The sequence below is a fragment of the Periplaneta americana genome, chromosome 9, assembly GCF_040183065.1.
Source record: "Periplaneta americana isolate PAMFEO1 chromosome 9, P.americana_PAMFEO1_priV1, whole genome shotgun sequence".
NCBI classification, from domain to species: Eukaryota; Metazoa; Arthropoda; class Insecta; order Blattodea; family Blattidae; genus Periplaneta; species Periplaneta americana.
The window spans coordinates 18,018,919-18,036,002 of NC_091125.1; the positions used below are offsets into that span (position 1 = coordinate 18,018,919).

Here is a 17,084-nt window from a genome sequence, read left to right on the forward strand (position 1 = left end):
AACAAATATAAATGATACCGGGGGGGGGGGAAATTAAACACAGAATAAATATGGGAAATATCTGTTATTATTCGCTTGAGAAGCTTTTAACATCCAGTCCGTTGTCCAAAAATCTGAAAGTTAGAATTTATAAAACAGTTATATTACCGGTTGTTCTTTATGGTTGTAAAACTTGGACTCTCACTTCGAGAGAGGAACATAGGTTAAGGGTGTTTGAAAATAAGGTGATTAGGAAAATATTTGGGGCTAAGAGGGTTGAAGTTACAGGAGAATGGAGAAAGTTACACAACACAGAACTGCATGCATTGTATTCTTCACTTGACATAATAAGGAACATTAAATCCAGACGTTTGAGATGGGCAGGGCATGTAGCACGTATGGGCGAATCCAGAAATGCATATAGATTGTTAGTTGGGAGGCCGGAGGGAAAAAGATCTTTAGGGAGGCCGAGACATAGATGGGAAGATAATATTAAAATGGATTTGAGGGAGGTGGGATATGATGGTAGAGAATGGATTAATCTTGCTCAGGATAGGGACCAATGGCGGGCTTATGTGAGGGCGGCAATGAACCTCCGGGTTCCTTACAAGCCAGTAAGTAAGTAAGTAAGTAAACATATGTTGCACGTTTAATTAGCTTCGAATTTTTCTCTTGCCATGTTCCTTATTTCCACAGCGATGTCCTCATCTGTTCATCAAGAGACAGTACTTCCATCGGCTGGCACCTCTCGCCCCCTTGGGGTGCTTAAATACACACGTCAAAACAGACAGCAATGCCACCATTGCTTTTCGGTAATCGTTCCTTGCGCTAGCTATATCTGAGCATCAGTTTAACAGTAATTCAACTTACCGACTGGTGTGACAAAATTATTTCTAGGAGGACTGGCTGGTTCAGCAGCCAATAATAACAGGATGGCTCCTCCTTGTAGCCTGCTATGGTGTGTACCTACATAATGTCCATTGGGCCACTCTGTTGCCTCAAAACTGCAAAAAGAATTGTACAGAAAGCTATTTTTATGTGTAATCAGTGGTGGTGTTCTAATTTTCCAACAAACAGTTCTTTCGCTAATGACCCAAATTTCATAATTTTAATATGAAATAGGCTATGTTAAGTAAAGTAACAATAAGCAGCTATAAATAAAGAGAAATTGCACAGCAACATGCTATTGAAGAATTATGTGTAGAGTTATTCAAAAACTCACAAATGTTGAGAGAAGAGAAATAGAATATTTGCAACATCAACTAGCTTTGAATATCTGACCACATTGACAAATTGAAACATCTGAAAATGCATCTACACATGCACTTACACCCTCTAACTTTTCACTTTCCGAAACATCAACCACTCTATCATCTATTTTACTTTTTTAAGTGTTATTGCTACCGCTACTACTGAAAAAAAAACCTAATCAAATGTTTTGACGTTTCATTGCACTACAGCACTATACTGATTGCTCTGTGCAAATAAGAGGAAAGAGATTCAAACATAAGATTCAGTATTACCAATACCATATTCTTAATGAAAAAAAAAAAAATTATTTCATAAAAATGGAATTAAAAATTGTAGGACAGGAGTAAAAGCAGGAAAATTATGCACCGTCATTTCCCATAACTATGATCCTGGAACACAACTATGGTCCATGATACAACTATTCAAAGAACATTGTAGAAGTAGATAGCTGCAGTGATTTGACTTCAAACTACAGTATAGAAAAATATATAGATAAATGAGGTACTATGTTATGAAATACAAAATCTGAATGGACCATAGTTGTGTTCCAGTTATGAGAAATGACAGTATCTTATTTATGTACTTAATAGTGTACAGGGTCTTTCATAAGTAACGAGTCTATTGAAAAATTAATTATTTTGGATAATTTTTTTTAAATGATATTCATCCTCACGAGAAAAAACCCTTCCCCATGCCATACAGTCGATGTGGAAACAAACACACCCTCCCCTTGCTGCAAGAGCTACTAAATGAAAGAATGGTTAGTGTTTTAAACCTTGATTAAAACAAATAAATGTAAAACCAGTTTCAATTGTTCACAAATTATGGTATACAATTTTCAAACTACCTTCCGTTCGCTGAATGCACAAATGTAAGCGACATATCAACTCTTCATGGACTCTGGTGAGCATGTCATGCGTAACCATTTGTATCGTGTGTTCAATTCGTTCCACTAATTCAGGAATGGTGCGTGGCTTAGTCGCATAGATAGATCCTTGAGGAATCCCAGAAAAAAAAAGTCCAAGGCAGTTAAATCAGGTGATCGCGGAGGCCAACAGATTGAGCTTGTTTGGCTGATCCACCTGCCTGGAAACACTTCATCTACAGAGTAAACGCTTAATTTGAGCGATAATGTTTCTAAGTTCAAACCAGGCAGCAATTTTTCTCATCTGCAATAACATTAAGTGGCTGAGTGGCGTTCTATCATTCCAGTCTATCACAACAATGTATATAGGCAGGGCTGTGTGCCATTATCCTGGGCATATAGAAGGCCATGCTCCAGGTCATTTTAAGTTGGCATCAAATGCACTTTACACAAGGATAAGTAGCTTCCTCTGGTGGCAGGGGGAGGGGGGTGTTTGTTTTCAAATCGACTGTACGGCATGGGAAGGGTTCTTTCTCGTCAGGATGAACATCATTTCAAAAAATTATCCAAAACAGTTAATTTTTCAATAGACTCGTTACTTATGAAAGACTCTGTATTTTGTAGTAGAAAGTCTATATATTTTTTAAGTTATGTTTTTGATAAGAGGAAGAACGCACTAACATGCATATTGTTGAGTGTTTAACTTTGGTATAATCTTTTATAGAAACAGACCAATTTCTGCATTTTGTTATGTGTTATCTGTCGCAAGGTGATTCACATAAAGGAAAAAAAAACACACACACAAAACACGCACACAAAAAAACACGCACAAAAAAACACACACACACACACGCACGCACGCGCGCGCGCGCGCGCGCGCGCACACACACACACACACAAAACACAACACACACACACACACACAAACACAACACACACACACACACAAAACACAACACAACACAACACACACACACACACACACACACAGATAAACACAACACACACACAACATACAAAACACACACACACACACAACACAACACAACACAACACAACACAACACAACACAACACAACACAACACAACACAACACACACACACACACACACACACACCCCCATCAGGTGTATAATAACAGGTTGTCTTGTATATTTTGTGATGATCACCATGAACTGCCAAGCTTGTAAGCATGTGTCGTAGATCTTAATTTGGTTGTGTCCATTCTCTATCCATCATATCACCTGTGCAGTAGAAGTCTGGCCATATCTCTTCTCTTTTTAGGTGACTTTCTAGTAGATGGTCTGATGAATTGGCGGTAGCAGGCAGTGAGAGTCGCATCCTGAGGTATTCAAGTAGAAAAGTTTCCTTTGCCAGTTCGTAAATCAGCCAGGAAAGTGTAGCCTACATTTCGAGATACCAAGGGCACAGTTCTTGAAACATGCTTTCACTTCCTCTAGGTCTTTGAGAATTAGTTTATACTGTACCAATTAATTCTAGTCTGTAACTGATTATCAGTATAGGGATAATTTTGCAGTGGTGGTGTCCAATGTGGGCATGTGATGGTCTTTATTTCAAACATTGCTTTTGTTGCTACTGCAGTTCTATCCTGTATAAGAATGCAGTATGACGTTGTTGGTTGTAGGGTGATTCCTATGTACTTGAAGGAGTTGACAATCTCAAGTGGTTGATACTAGCACATTATTGAGTCCTCTTTTGCAAGTCGGCCTCCTTTTCTAAAGACCATCTGGACTGTCTTTCTTTCATTAATGCATAAATGATTTTTGTCTGCCCATTCTGTCAAAGCATTCAAGGCTCTTTAAAGATCTTGTTTATGTGGCAGTACAAGATCCATATCATCTGTATACATAAGCAAAGTTGTTTTCTCCAAATTTCGCTAAATTATGTTTTTGAACACTACATTTCATTGTTCTATAAGCGCTAATAGCATTGAAACAGAAGGGATAGAGGACTGTCAATGTAATCGCAGATGGGCTTCAAGGTCGCAGACATAATTATCATATTCCTGTTCTAATTGAAATAACAATATAATAATATGATCACTTCGAGCTGTATTGTCTTTATTTTTGCATTATGTTTACTGCAATATTAAAAGCTGGGAAATTTCTTGTTGAATTAATGATCTTCCTTTCTGTAAAGAAGCTTACATTTTCACTTAAAAAATTAACTAGTTCTATGAACAACGACAAATTTAACAAGCAGTTGAGGCAAACCAGCTGAATGACATAAATGTGTGTCATCCATCTTGTAACCCTTAAAATAAAATACAATTCATAAGTACAGCAGGGCCCACAACAATGTGACCTAAAGGGACCAAAGTTGAAATTATGCTTCCGAATTGCTAACTTTACTTTTCTCACTTTCTATTTACGGTCTTCAACATGTTTTTTTTTTTTTTTTTTAACCTTCCAGTGGTTGCGTACAGACTGTCACTCCACTGAGAACTATTCATATGGTTTTCCCGCGTGCCTGTCATCCCAGTTCCTTCCCAATTTTCATAGCTTTCAACAAAAGACTTCTCGTTATTGCCACAAATTTTAAGCTCTGAACTCGCATTTGTTATTAGTTATTAACAGTTGAACAATGAACTATTGAAGAAATTTATAAATATAGTTTACTAACTTACTACCACAGAAATCAAATAAAACATAAATCTAATAAACATGAATATCATACTCGAATACAAAAGTCTACTTTCCTATTAAATGAGCCTAAATGTCATACAAGTGCAGCACTTAAACATGGTGCTAGTTTCGACCCAAGACTTTATAATAAAATTACATATCATTTTCCAATTTTAAAATTGAACCTTTTAAAAAAGAAATTTATAAAATTACTCATGATATACGTATAATATTAACAAATGTGTGTATTTTTTACCTTTGTATTTCTGTCGACTATATTCATGTTTTTATTGAATATCATTGGCTTCTATCTAATTATTAATTTATATTAAATGTGTTTTTTTCTCTCTTTTTCTCTTTCGTCGTCTTTTTTTTTGCTCTTGTTTGTTATTTATTGGTTTGAATTAAGTTAATTAGGCCAACTGTATTCAGTAAACTGTCTTTGTAAATTTTATGTTATATTATTGGCTAAAACCACACCGTACACGAGCCTGGGTCTTACGGTAGTGGCTAGAAACATTTTTGTTTTATAATTTTAATTTGTATTCACGTTGTCTACTAGCTAGCTAAATAAAGTAAAGAGTTCGCAGCGATCTGTAATGTCAGTTAAAACTGCAGCAGTTACTATTGTTACAATTAGTCCTAGCTAATGAGTATGTTAGTAGGTATGCTTGTAATTCTATTGGATAATCTAATCTAATCTAATCTAATCTAATCTAATCTAATCTAATACAATACAATACAATACAATACAATACATTATATACATATTTATATTATGACTCCCATGTGTTGCTGAGACAAAGACGAAACTCGAGATGCATGTAAAAATGTTTTGGCTACATGGATGCGAGCAATATCATACAAAGCATCTCACCTCTTATCGTCCACATAGTTAGACTCTAAGTTGATTTCGCACATCATTTTTTTAAAGATACGGTATATATTTTCCACAAAAATGTTTATCCATAACTTCTTTATGATTGTAAATAAATTTAAACGGTCCTTTTATTTGCTTGCGGAGTACCAGTCCACAGTGGCTATAGTGAGGGTCACGTATGAGTAATCCTAAAAGACTAATTTGGCCGTCTCTTCAGTGTTGCCAACTAATACTAGATATCACCAAAAGAGGATAAAATCACACAATACCATGTACTATAATAATAATAATATTAATAATATTAATAATAATAATAATAATAATAATAATAATATAGTATTAACAATAATGATGTCTTGCTTATTTAGCCTACCACATTCCATCTTTACATCTTACAATGGAATGCTGGCGGCGGTATAACATCAGCCAAGAAGACTGAACTAGCCAATATACTCTCAGATAATAATATAGATATCTTCCTCATTCGAGAAGCAAACCTTAATGCTGACCAATTAAAATATTTTAATTTTAAAGGTTTTAATATGAAACTGTTACCCAAAGATAGACAGATCAGCAGTGGAATTCTCGCAGGTACATCAAAGAAATTAATTACAAATTTTCAAATCATAAAAGAAATGGATAATCAAGACAAATTAGAACTAATAAAAATTGAAGTATGGAAAAATCAACAATATTTCAAAATCTACAGTGCCTATAACCCACCTAATAATCCCCTTGATATAACTTTGTTTGATATACAACCTAAAACTATCATAATTGGTGACTTTAACGCCCACTCCTAACTTTGGGGCTACGATAATGTAAACCAACCTGGAAAAATGATCATGGACCTCCTAAATACTACAACCGCAGAACTTGTCTACAGAAAAGAAGATCCCCCTACTTTCATTCATTATTCTGGTTCTGGTACAAATCCAGACTTATTACTAGTAACATCAGATATCCATCACGAAACCAAGAAAAAAATAATTGAAGACCCTGGATCTGGCCATAGAGTCATCATTGCTTCTATCCATCTCCACCAAAACCAAAAAAAAGAACCCTACAATAACAAAACAACATGGAATTTTAAGAAAGCGAATTGGAAACTATTTACAACAGAACTCGAACATCTCAAGGTCAACACACCACTAATGGAAAATACAAACTCAGATAGATTGAACAAATATTTCTGTGAATCTCTTCTTAAAATTGCAAAAAAGCACATTCCACGAGGCAAACCAAAAAAATACACCCCATTCTGGACAGAAAACCTGAATTTATTGAAACAAGATAGAGATAAAGCAAGAACCAAAGCAGAACAAAGCAAAACACCAGAAGATATACTCAAGATTGGAGGAAGAAGACTGCCATTCTTAAAAAAGCAATCATAACAGCAAAAAAGAAATGTTTCAATAAATTTATTGAAAATATTAATTACAGAACCGATAGCACTAAAACATATAACTTTCTGAAGAATATTTCCAATACACAGGAAAATACTAGCCAACCTATTATTCATAATAACAAAACACTAACAGATAGTAGAGATATAGCAAACGCATTTAATAAACACTACTCAAACTCTCACAGATTACATCCCAATACCAAAAAAACTGACAAATTTATCAAAAGAGAATTACATAAAAATAATAAAAACAATATTACTAGTACAAAACCTGAAATATTTCATCAAAATTTTACTTCCAAAGAATTAACTCTAGCTTTACAAAATTTTAAAACCTAGAAATCTCCTGGTCCCGATAACATTCATTCCGAATTTTTGAAACATCTGGGGGAAAAGCCAAGTCTGTACTTTTATCCATTTTCAATTTATCATGGAACACCTCAATTCCTGCAGCTTGGAAGAAAGCAATCATTGTACCAATTCACAAAAAAGGGAAACCTGCTCATGATGTTAATAGTTATCGACCAATAGCACTATTAAGCATGATAGCAAAAACCATGGAGTTAATGATCTCCAACAGATTAACTTGGTATTTAGAATCCCAAAATCTTTTATCACCAAGACAAGCCGGTTTTCGACAACTACACTCTACTAATGAACAAGTCATATGCCTCGGCAAGAAATAAAAAACAGTTTTAACAAAAAAGAAGATGCCTTGGCAATATTTATTGACTTTCAGTTAGCATATGACTCTGTTTGGAGAAATAAATTATTATTAAAACTCCAGAAATTAGGTATCTCCAGCAATATGTTCAGATGGATATCAGAATTCCTTAGTCAACGATTCTTTGCTACTAAATTCAATAACTCACTTTCTAGTTACAGACAAACATATTTAGGTCTACCCCAGGGCGCTGTCCTCAGCACAACTTTATTCAATATTTATATAAATGCCTTACTCTCCATATTAGAGGAATCAAACATGAAAACTGCACTATTTGCAGATGATATACATAGTTTTGTGGACTTCCAGATCTCACAGACATAGAGACAAAATTCAAAATTCTGCTCTTAAAGCTCTAAATCCACTACATGAATGGAATACGAGTACATCAAATTTGATGACACTCAATTTAGGCAAAAGTAACTACCAAATATTTTCACTTGGTAAAAAAGAAAGAGAATTCAATATCCAATACAATGGCCAACACCTTCCTAGGACTTATGAATCCAAATATCTTGGAGTTATTTTCGATAGTAAGTTAACATGGAGCAACCATTTGAAATACATTTCTGAAAAAGCTCGTAAAAGATTCTCCCTTCTAAAAAGACTAGCAGGAAAGAAATGGGGATGCTCTAGGAATACTTTGAACACTACATACAAAATGTTTATATAGCCAGTGCTGACATACTGCGGAGAAATTTTAATTACTTCACCTTTCATAAACGAAATGGAATATGTTCAAAACCAAGCTCTCAGACTCATTACTGGTGGAATCAAAACAACTCCAATAGATTCTATGAGATTCCTCACCAATATTAACAGCATCAAAATGACAATAGAAGAAAAAGCACTGATTCAATATGAAAAACTTATTAGATTACCAGGAAACAATTGGCATTCATACAGTCCTCTCTGTAGATTGAAAACTAAAAAAAGTTTCATATCCATTGTTCAAGAATTAAAACAGAAAATCAATATCCCGAATTTAAAAGAAAACCTACAAATTAAACCAAACCCTTTAACTCTATTAAATATGGAATATAATCTAAATTTAACAGAAGAAATACTGAAATCAGAAGTAAACACTGAAATACTAAAACAATTGTCTTTAGAGACAATTAATATTAGATACCCTTCACAAAACTGGCTTCATTTATACACTGACGGATCCTTGATTTCCAGAGAACAAGGTGCCGGTGCAGGTGTTACGTGCTGTCTCTTCTCACTTTATAGATCTCTTGGGTATGGAACAACAAGTTTTGATGGAGAAATCATTGCAATAAATGAAAGTTTCAGGAATCTTTTATGCCACATCAATAAATTTAAAAATGCAGTTATATTGTCAGACTCCAAAGCAGCTATTCTATCAATAGTCTCTAAACACACATCTTCATCTCAAACAGCAGAAATAACTAAAATGCTCTCTCAATTAATATCACTCAATAAAAGAATTGTATTCCAATGGATATCATCCCATTGTGGAATCCTGGGGAACGAGAATGTGGATGCTTTAGCAAAGAAGGGCAGCACTGCTACTTACAGACCTGTAACTAAATCTACGTATTACTCTGTGAAAAGATTTATTAAATCTACATACTTAGACTTCAACAAACAAAATTTGATAACACAATCCCAAGGGAAAAAATGGAACTCTCTGCATCAAAATCCACAGTTAATTCCTGATTTACCACGAAAATCGTCTGTAGCTGCATTTAGATTGGCAACAGGCCATGATTGTTTGGCCAAACACCTGCATAGAATTGGAATATATCAGTCCCCTAACTGTCCATTGTGCAACTCAAACCAAGAAATGGATTCGGAACACCTCAAAATCTGTGCTTCAGTGGCTGGTCATGATAATATCTTTGAAAAATATTGGAGTGCAAGAGGTCAAATGACTTTATTGTCAAACGCCTGGCATTAGAAAACAACAACATCTCATCTTTATGTTGTGGAGGTGTTTTCTAACAGGTTCAATAATTTGTGAAAGAGTAGGCCTATATTTTTCTACTGGACCTCTCGCACATTATGTTAGTAGTTAGTAGATTAGTGTATGATGTAATATTAAAATGTATTTTATCTGACAACATGAAATTCATTGCTTTGATTAAACAGTTTACGAATCACGAGACCTAACCTAAAAATGTATTTTGTTTGATCACGTGAAATGAATAGTATGAATTCCGAAAACGAATGCCACTTTGAAATGTATGCTTTAGAATGTTTACTCCATTACTGTAATAAAAATCTAAACACGAAAGAAATTAATTAAAATGTGAAATGATATTTCTATCGATTACTCAAGGGCATGTATCACACGAAATATGTTATATTTATTTATACTTAGCCTAGCTGACTATAATCTTGAAATTGTAACCACAACACAAAGCAACACATACAATAACTATTATGTATTAATATTAATACTGATATTAATTAATTAATTATTAGTAATGGGCTCAGAAATCTAGAACAATTAGAATTTTCAGAATTTAAACTACTGACAACTTGTGTCACTGCTGCCAACATAACAGTTATAAAATCACTATCAGTTGCAGTATTTCTCAGTACCGAATTTCGAAATGAAGTTGGCAAAAGAAAATTCAACCTGAAAACTAAAAAAAATCACCATAATCCACTAGCTTATGTAGTAATGGGGGAAAAATGGTTAGGTTTCACCCTTAGCGTATTAAGTAAGCTGACCCGGACTATACTATGTGGCAGTAACTTACAGTGATTACTGTAGAGTTAAAGTGAGGGGTTGATCAGTCCTCTACACAACGTCTATATTTTCCTTATTGGTCATTCGAGCTTTATGGTTTCGAAAACTGAATTTAGAAAAATACTCAATTATGAAAGACTGAATTGACAGAAGTATCATTCTTAAGCGTAGTAATAAACTACAAATACTGGACAAGGAAAGAATGTAGGTTTAGATACAACAACCACAAATCCAAGTAAGAACTAATGATGATACTTTCCATTTCGAGCTCAATGTCAATTTTTATCTTTAGTAAGTATCTCATCATTTAATTCTCACAATTTCTGAACTTAAACTTCTATTAAATCCACGATCTTTTTTTCATTTTCTTTCAACATTCATGTTAGTGTGTGCTTAATCACAGTCTGAAAACACTAAAGTAAATTAAAACTGAAATTCAACTGAAAACATTAAACATTTTAATACGTATCTTCAGAGTTGATTTTCATTACTTACTTAGTACATCACTCTGTGATTGTTTTTTTATATTCGGGAAATGAGTTAAGAAAAAAAAAGAATGAAAGAATTGGGCTGGCTTGAATAATTGCAACTGTGCTGTATCTCAACATAACTAGGTACAGTAAAATCCCTCATATCCGGCACCCAAATAACTGGCAATACAAAACAATGGCACTTTTGGCTAGGTCAAAAAGAAAAAGTCATTCATGTGAAAGAGAAGAGTCTGACGAAGATGTGAGTGGTTCTCGTAGATCGCACATGCTGCATATCGTGTTTACTCTTTACACTGTTCACGTGTGAAAACATAGACAAAAAAGCCCGTTATGTCCCTGGAGTACAGGGTAGCATCGGTATCTGTCACTTGGACCTTGCAAACAATGCACGAAGACAATATCTTTCAATCTAAAACTTGAACTTGCCCATTTCGAAGGGGTATTGAATGAATCTAAGTACGAAAGTGTGAAATTCTCTGTTCCTATAGTGCGTAAAAGTTTAATTTGAGTGATGGATAGTATCATGGTTATTACCGCTAAGTGCTGCTGCTGCACAATGGATTCCGGGAAATGCAAGCAAAATATTCTTATGCTCAAATCATCGAGTGCTACTTCATAGCTGCGATGTTGGCTACACTGCTCTTCACGTCACATGACTCACATGACAGCCACTTAAAATTGTCATAAGGTTACGAAAACTTTTAGTATTCTTACGCTATTTTGTATTACTGTATTACAATAATTATTAACTGATGAATGTACTGTACATTACCTTATTCAGTACTAAAAATAAACATTGTATGTATTTCAAAACTATTTTTAATTATCTATATGAAAATTACTCAATTTCAACATGGAAAAAAAATGTTTGTGCAGTAAAGTGCGTCTTTACATAATCTATAAAAGTATTTTCGAATTATCCCGAAAAATCAGTTATCTGGCACGGCTTTGTCCCACAATTTCCGGATGTGGTATTTAAATGAAGTGCATTATTTTATCAAAATTAATGTGTTAGAGAACATCGGAATTCAGGAGGGTCTATACAGACTACATCACAGACCACATTTGGAGGCATCAGAATGTGGGTATCTATGTTTCAACAGTGGTAACAAATGATACTCACACATAGTGGGAATCTTGTTCTGCAGCTATTTGCATTATGTGATAAAAAGTCGAATTCTTCTCAGCTGTCACACTGATGGTGAAATTCTCTGTCACGTTTGTTCCAACCCATAACGTATATGTCACAGTTGCAAGGTCATCTCCTTTAGGATTTTATCGAGCAGTCGTGCCTTCCACTGTCAAATTTGAATCTGCACTTGCCACAGCAGTAGGAGGAAGTGTTGTTGCTGTAGACGGCTGGAGTTTAGCTACTGGAAGAGCAAAGATTTATCAAATATGAGTGTTGTTTTGACTTTCCCTGAGTTTAACATTTTGGTTATATGTACAGTTTTCTTTCTACATTACATATAATACTTATAATATACCTAAAAAGTTATAAACATAAAATATGCAGACTAATAAAGGAAGAGAAATTAATAAAGTATAGAATAATAAATAAATACCACTCCATAGATGGCCAGGTTGATAACCTCAACCTGTCCACAATTTTGTGTTGGCGGAACTATTAATATATGAATAATATTCTAATTCCTAGATGAAAATTTTCTGACAGGACTAGGGAATGTCTCAGAACAAATGAAGACTATAATTTTATAGTGAAAATAACGAATAAAATGATATGCATATCTTTAAAGTCATTTTTGACATTTCATTTTGTCCTTGGAACAAAAGACAAATCGTGTTTCTAGAGATAATTGCCGCTGTCTAACCTATACAACAGAGTATAGTAAAATATACCATCGTGATGCACTTGGGGAGATATGATAGGTAGCGAAATGTGGTTGCAAATACCAGCTATAACGGCTGGGGGGGGATCATCGTGCTAACCACATGATACCGCCATTCTGGTTGGATGATCGTCCACTTGTGCTTCGGCATGTGGGCGTGAGGCCAGCAGCCAGCTGGTCGGTCTAGGCCCTTCACGGGCTGTAGTGCCATGGACTATTATTATAGTAATATATAATGATTACACATATTTCCCCTCCAAATTCATTATTATTGGCTGCTGCTGCTGCTGCTTAAATAATTTCAATTTTTTTTTCCTTCCTTTTCATTGCAATCTGTTTTATACTGTTCCAGTCTATTTCGACAGTAAGTTAACATGGAGCAACCATTTAAATATATTTCTGAAAAAGCTCGTAAAAGATTTTCCCTTCACAAAAGACTAGCAAGAAAGAAATGGGGATGCTCTAGAAATACTTTGAACATTACATACAAAACGTTTGTACAGCCAGTGCTGACATACTGCGGAGAAATTTTAATTACTTCACCTTTCATAAACGAAACAGAACGTGTTCAAAACCAACTCTCAGGCTCATTACTGGTGAAATCAAAACAACTCCAATAGATTCTATGAGACTCCCCACTAACATTAACAGCATCAAAATGACAATAGAAGAAAAAGCACTGATTCAGTATGAAAAACTTATCAGATTACCAGGAAGCAATTGGCATTCATACAGTACTCTCTGTAGATTGAAAACTCAAAAAAGTTTCATATCCATGTTTCAAGAATTAAAACAGAAAATCAACATCTCGAATTTAAAAGAAAAAATAACAAGGTGCCGGTGCAGGTGTTACGTGCTGTCTCTTCTCACTTTATAGATCTCTTGGATATGGAACAACAAGTTTTGATGGAGAAATCATTGCAATAAGTGAAAGTCTCAGGAATATTCTATGCCACATCAATAAATTTAAAAATGCAGTTATATTGTCAGATTCCAAAGCAGCTATTCTATCAATGGTCTCTAGCCACACACCTTCATCTCAAACAGCATAAATAACTAAAATGCTCTCTCAATTAATATCACTCGGTAAAAGAATTGTATTCCAATGGATACCATCCCATTGTGGAATCCTGGGAAACGAGAATGCGGATGCTTTAGCAAAGAACGGCAGTACTGTTACTGAATCTAAATATTACTCTGTGAAAAGATTTATTAAATCTACATACTTAAACTTCAACAAACAAAATTTGATATCACAATCACAAGGGAAAAAAATGAAACTCTCTGCATCATAATCCACAGTTAATTTCCGATTTACCACGCAAATCATCTGTAGCTGCATTTAAATTGGCAACAGGCCATGACTGTTTGGCCAACACCTGCATAGAATTGGAATATATCTGTCCCCTAACTGCCCATTGTGCAATTCAAATCAAGAAATGGATTCGGAACACCCCAAAATCTGTGCTTCAGTGGCTGATCACGACAATATCTTTGAAAAATATTGGACTGTAAGAGGTGAAATGACTTTATTGTCAAACGCCTGGCATTACAAAACAACAACAACATAATTATATGAAACAACAAGTCAAAGTCAGGATAGGAGAAGAAATGTCTGAAGAAAGTGAAATAGGGAGAGAAGTACGACAAGGATGCCCTTTATCACCTATCTGTTCAACATCTACTTGGAGAATTTGGTAAAGAACTGTTTTCAGAACATGGGAGGGGTGATAGTAGGAGAAAGAAGAATAAAGTGCATAAAATTTGCTGATAATATGTTGTTGTTAGTAGAAGAGGAGACAACACTAAGGGATATGCTACTGGAGCTAAATGACAGCTGTGAGCAATATGGGATGAAGATAAATGCAAACATGACGAAGACCATGGTTGTCAGAAGAAAAATAAAGAAAACTTGCGAAATTGATTTGCTCATTAATCATCAATAAATTTAAATGAAGTTAAAATTTGAAAACAAAGTCGGCATGGGTTAAAGCCATGCAATTAAGAAAAATTTTACATGGGAGGAACTGTAATAAAACAAAATTAGGGGGTACACGTTTGATACATAAAAAAAAAAAAATCCCATATAAGGGAAACCCTAATGTAGAGCTTCTCGCTTAATGGTTGATGTAAAATTATATTAATTAAGACATTAAAACAGGGACTGAAATTCCTGAACTATTTACTTTTGTTCACAGGATGAACTTAGCAATGCTGTAGGCTACTTTATGTTCGTTACGTCAAAGATCAACCTGTGTTCATTATCATAACATTACCAGTGTTAGAGATACAAGTTAGTACCTAGGCCTAGCCTATTTTATATGAATATACAGTAAAACCCCGATAAGATGCTGTTCAAGGGACCGTGTATTAACCAGGACCGCGTATTAGGCGGGTATACTAATTTTGACTTATATACAGTATCTATTAGCATTTTTCTTTATTGAAATACATGAGTCATGAAAGGTAATATAGTATTACTCCATTATGTAATTACTGTACTGTATGTCAAAGACATTTACAATATGTACTGTACTTAATTCTTTCGGAAAAAAAAAGTTATTTATAGTTGTTTGCCATGTGCATGTTCTCCAAGTCCTCATGTTTACCACACTTCAGTTTCCTGCGATTACATCTTCCTGACATCGCAGCTGCAGTGATTGAGTCGCGATTTTTTATTATCGTTCTTAATGTCGATGATGGGATTCCTAATGAATCAGAGAGTTGTTTCTGAGTAAGAGTACTGTTCTCATCGTACTTTCGTAAGATTTTCAATTTTTCCGACAAATAAAGTGCTTTTCGTTTAACACTCATTGTAATCACATTCACAGACACTTCAATACACTAAAGGACAACAAACTGACCAGCAAAAATTTCCAGAATTTTATTACGGCCGAGTGAGGTATGCTGTTTGAGAGAGAGGGTTAGCAAGAGGGTGGGGTATTGTAACTGTATGTAAACTTTAACCGCGCAGGTAAGTAGTCGAATAAGAGAGCGTAACAAGAGGGTGAGGTATGAAGTATGAAGGTTTAAATGCGCAGGTAAAGGGTCGAATACCAATACTTTTCAGGTTAATGGCACCAGTGAGTTCAATGACCAAGATGTTTCATTGCTGTTAAAGTACATTGCTGAAAATTACATCGAAAATATTCCACAAAAACAGCATATTATGCGGGACTTGAGCACAACAAACGGGGTATTTTATAAAGGCGTTATATATGAAATGTGCAGGGACCGGACAAAAAAAACGTATTACACGGGACAGCGTAATAAGCGGGCGCGTCTTATCGAGGTTTTACTGTAATTTTATTGAATTCATACTGGTACCCATTTGTGGTTGATCTTGAATCCTTTCATTTTCTTGTGCTTGTAAACACTTGACTGTTTATTAAATGTTACACTTACCACTAGTGGTGAAAGTTCCTCCAGAATTACCACTACCACAATTGAGGTCTCTAACAGAGCTGAGTCGTCGTGGTCCCAAGCCAAGCACAACTTCAGTAGTTGTAAACACATCTCCAAACGAACCATCAGGAGCCTGACGAGATACCAAGTAGTTTATAGCACTGCTGCGGTTCCAGTGCACTGGGCCAATGTTGCCACCACTGCCAGCAAGTTCACTATCTGCAGCCTCTAAAGCCTATAATATGAAAATAGTTTTTCTGTCAGCTACACAGAGGACTGTGACAATTTGATGTTACTATACAGTGAAACCTCTCCTTATGGACACCCCCAAAATAAGGACACTCCTCATATATGTACAGATATTTATGTCCCAACTGAAATAATCTAAAAATAATGATAAATTTAACTCTCATTTACGGATACTCTCAGACAAAGACACGGACAGCTGTTTCACATCCTAAAGCTTGATTTACCTCCTGATTGCGGACAGAACTGAATTTCAAGACCTAATGTGTTACAAAAATGGAAAATTTAGTTTTGAGAACTGTACAAAAATTCCTTAACATGAAACATAACATAAGGGTCTCGTAGGCTACCACTAGCCCAGCCGGCTACCCCTTGTTAGTTGCAAGTGGATGGATAAAAAAAAATCATAAAATTTAATCGTGAAATTGTATTCGACACATAATAGGGTTAGTAGGATTATTCTCTTCACTTCAATCAGTTGTTCTGTTTCGGGAGACATGGCACCTGAACGTAAAGGTTAAGTTGAAAACTGTAAATTACAGTACTGCATACCTGTAGACCTAGAATAAAATTGCATGGCACAGTACTGTATTTTCCTTTTTCGGTCTTATCTACTGT

General features: G+C 35.0%; 1 protein-coding gene across 10 annotated transcripts in view; it reads right to left on the reverse strand.

The window, feature by feature from the left end:
• The window catches only part of LOC138705802 (DNA polymerase alpha catalytic subunit-like), a 133,231-nt gene that overhangs the window by 57,568 nt on the left and 58,579 nt on the right, over window positions 1–17,084 (reverse strand). For 8 of the 10 annotated variants that reach the window (XM_069834457.1, XM_069834455.1, XM_069834453.1 and 5 more), the window contains 3 exons: window positions 16,221–16,455; window positions 12,089–12,338; window positions 850–983 (listed from right to left, as the gene is read on the reverse strand). The gene's annotated coding sequence lies outside the window, so the exon portion shown is untranslated. The remainder of the gene's footprint in view (window positions 1–849; window positions 984–12,088; window positions 12,339–16,220; window positions 16,456–17,084) is intronic. The other 2 variants (XM_069834451.1, XM_069834450.1) reach the window with 2 other exon arrangements.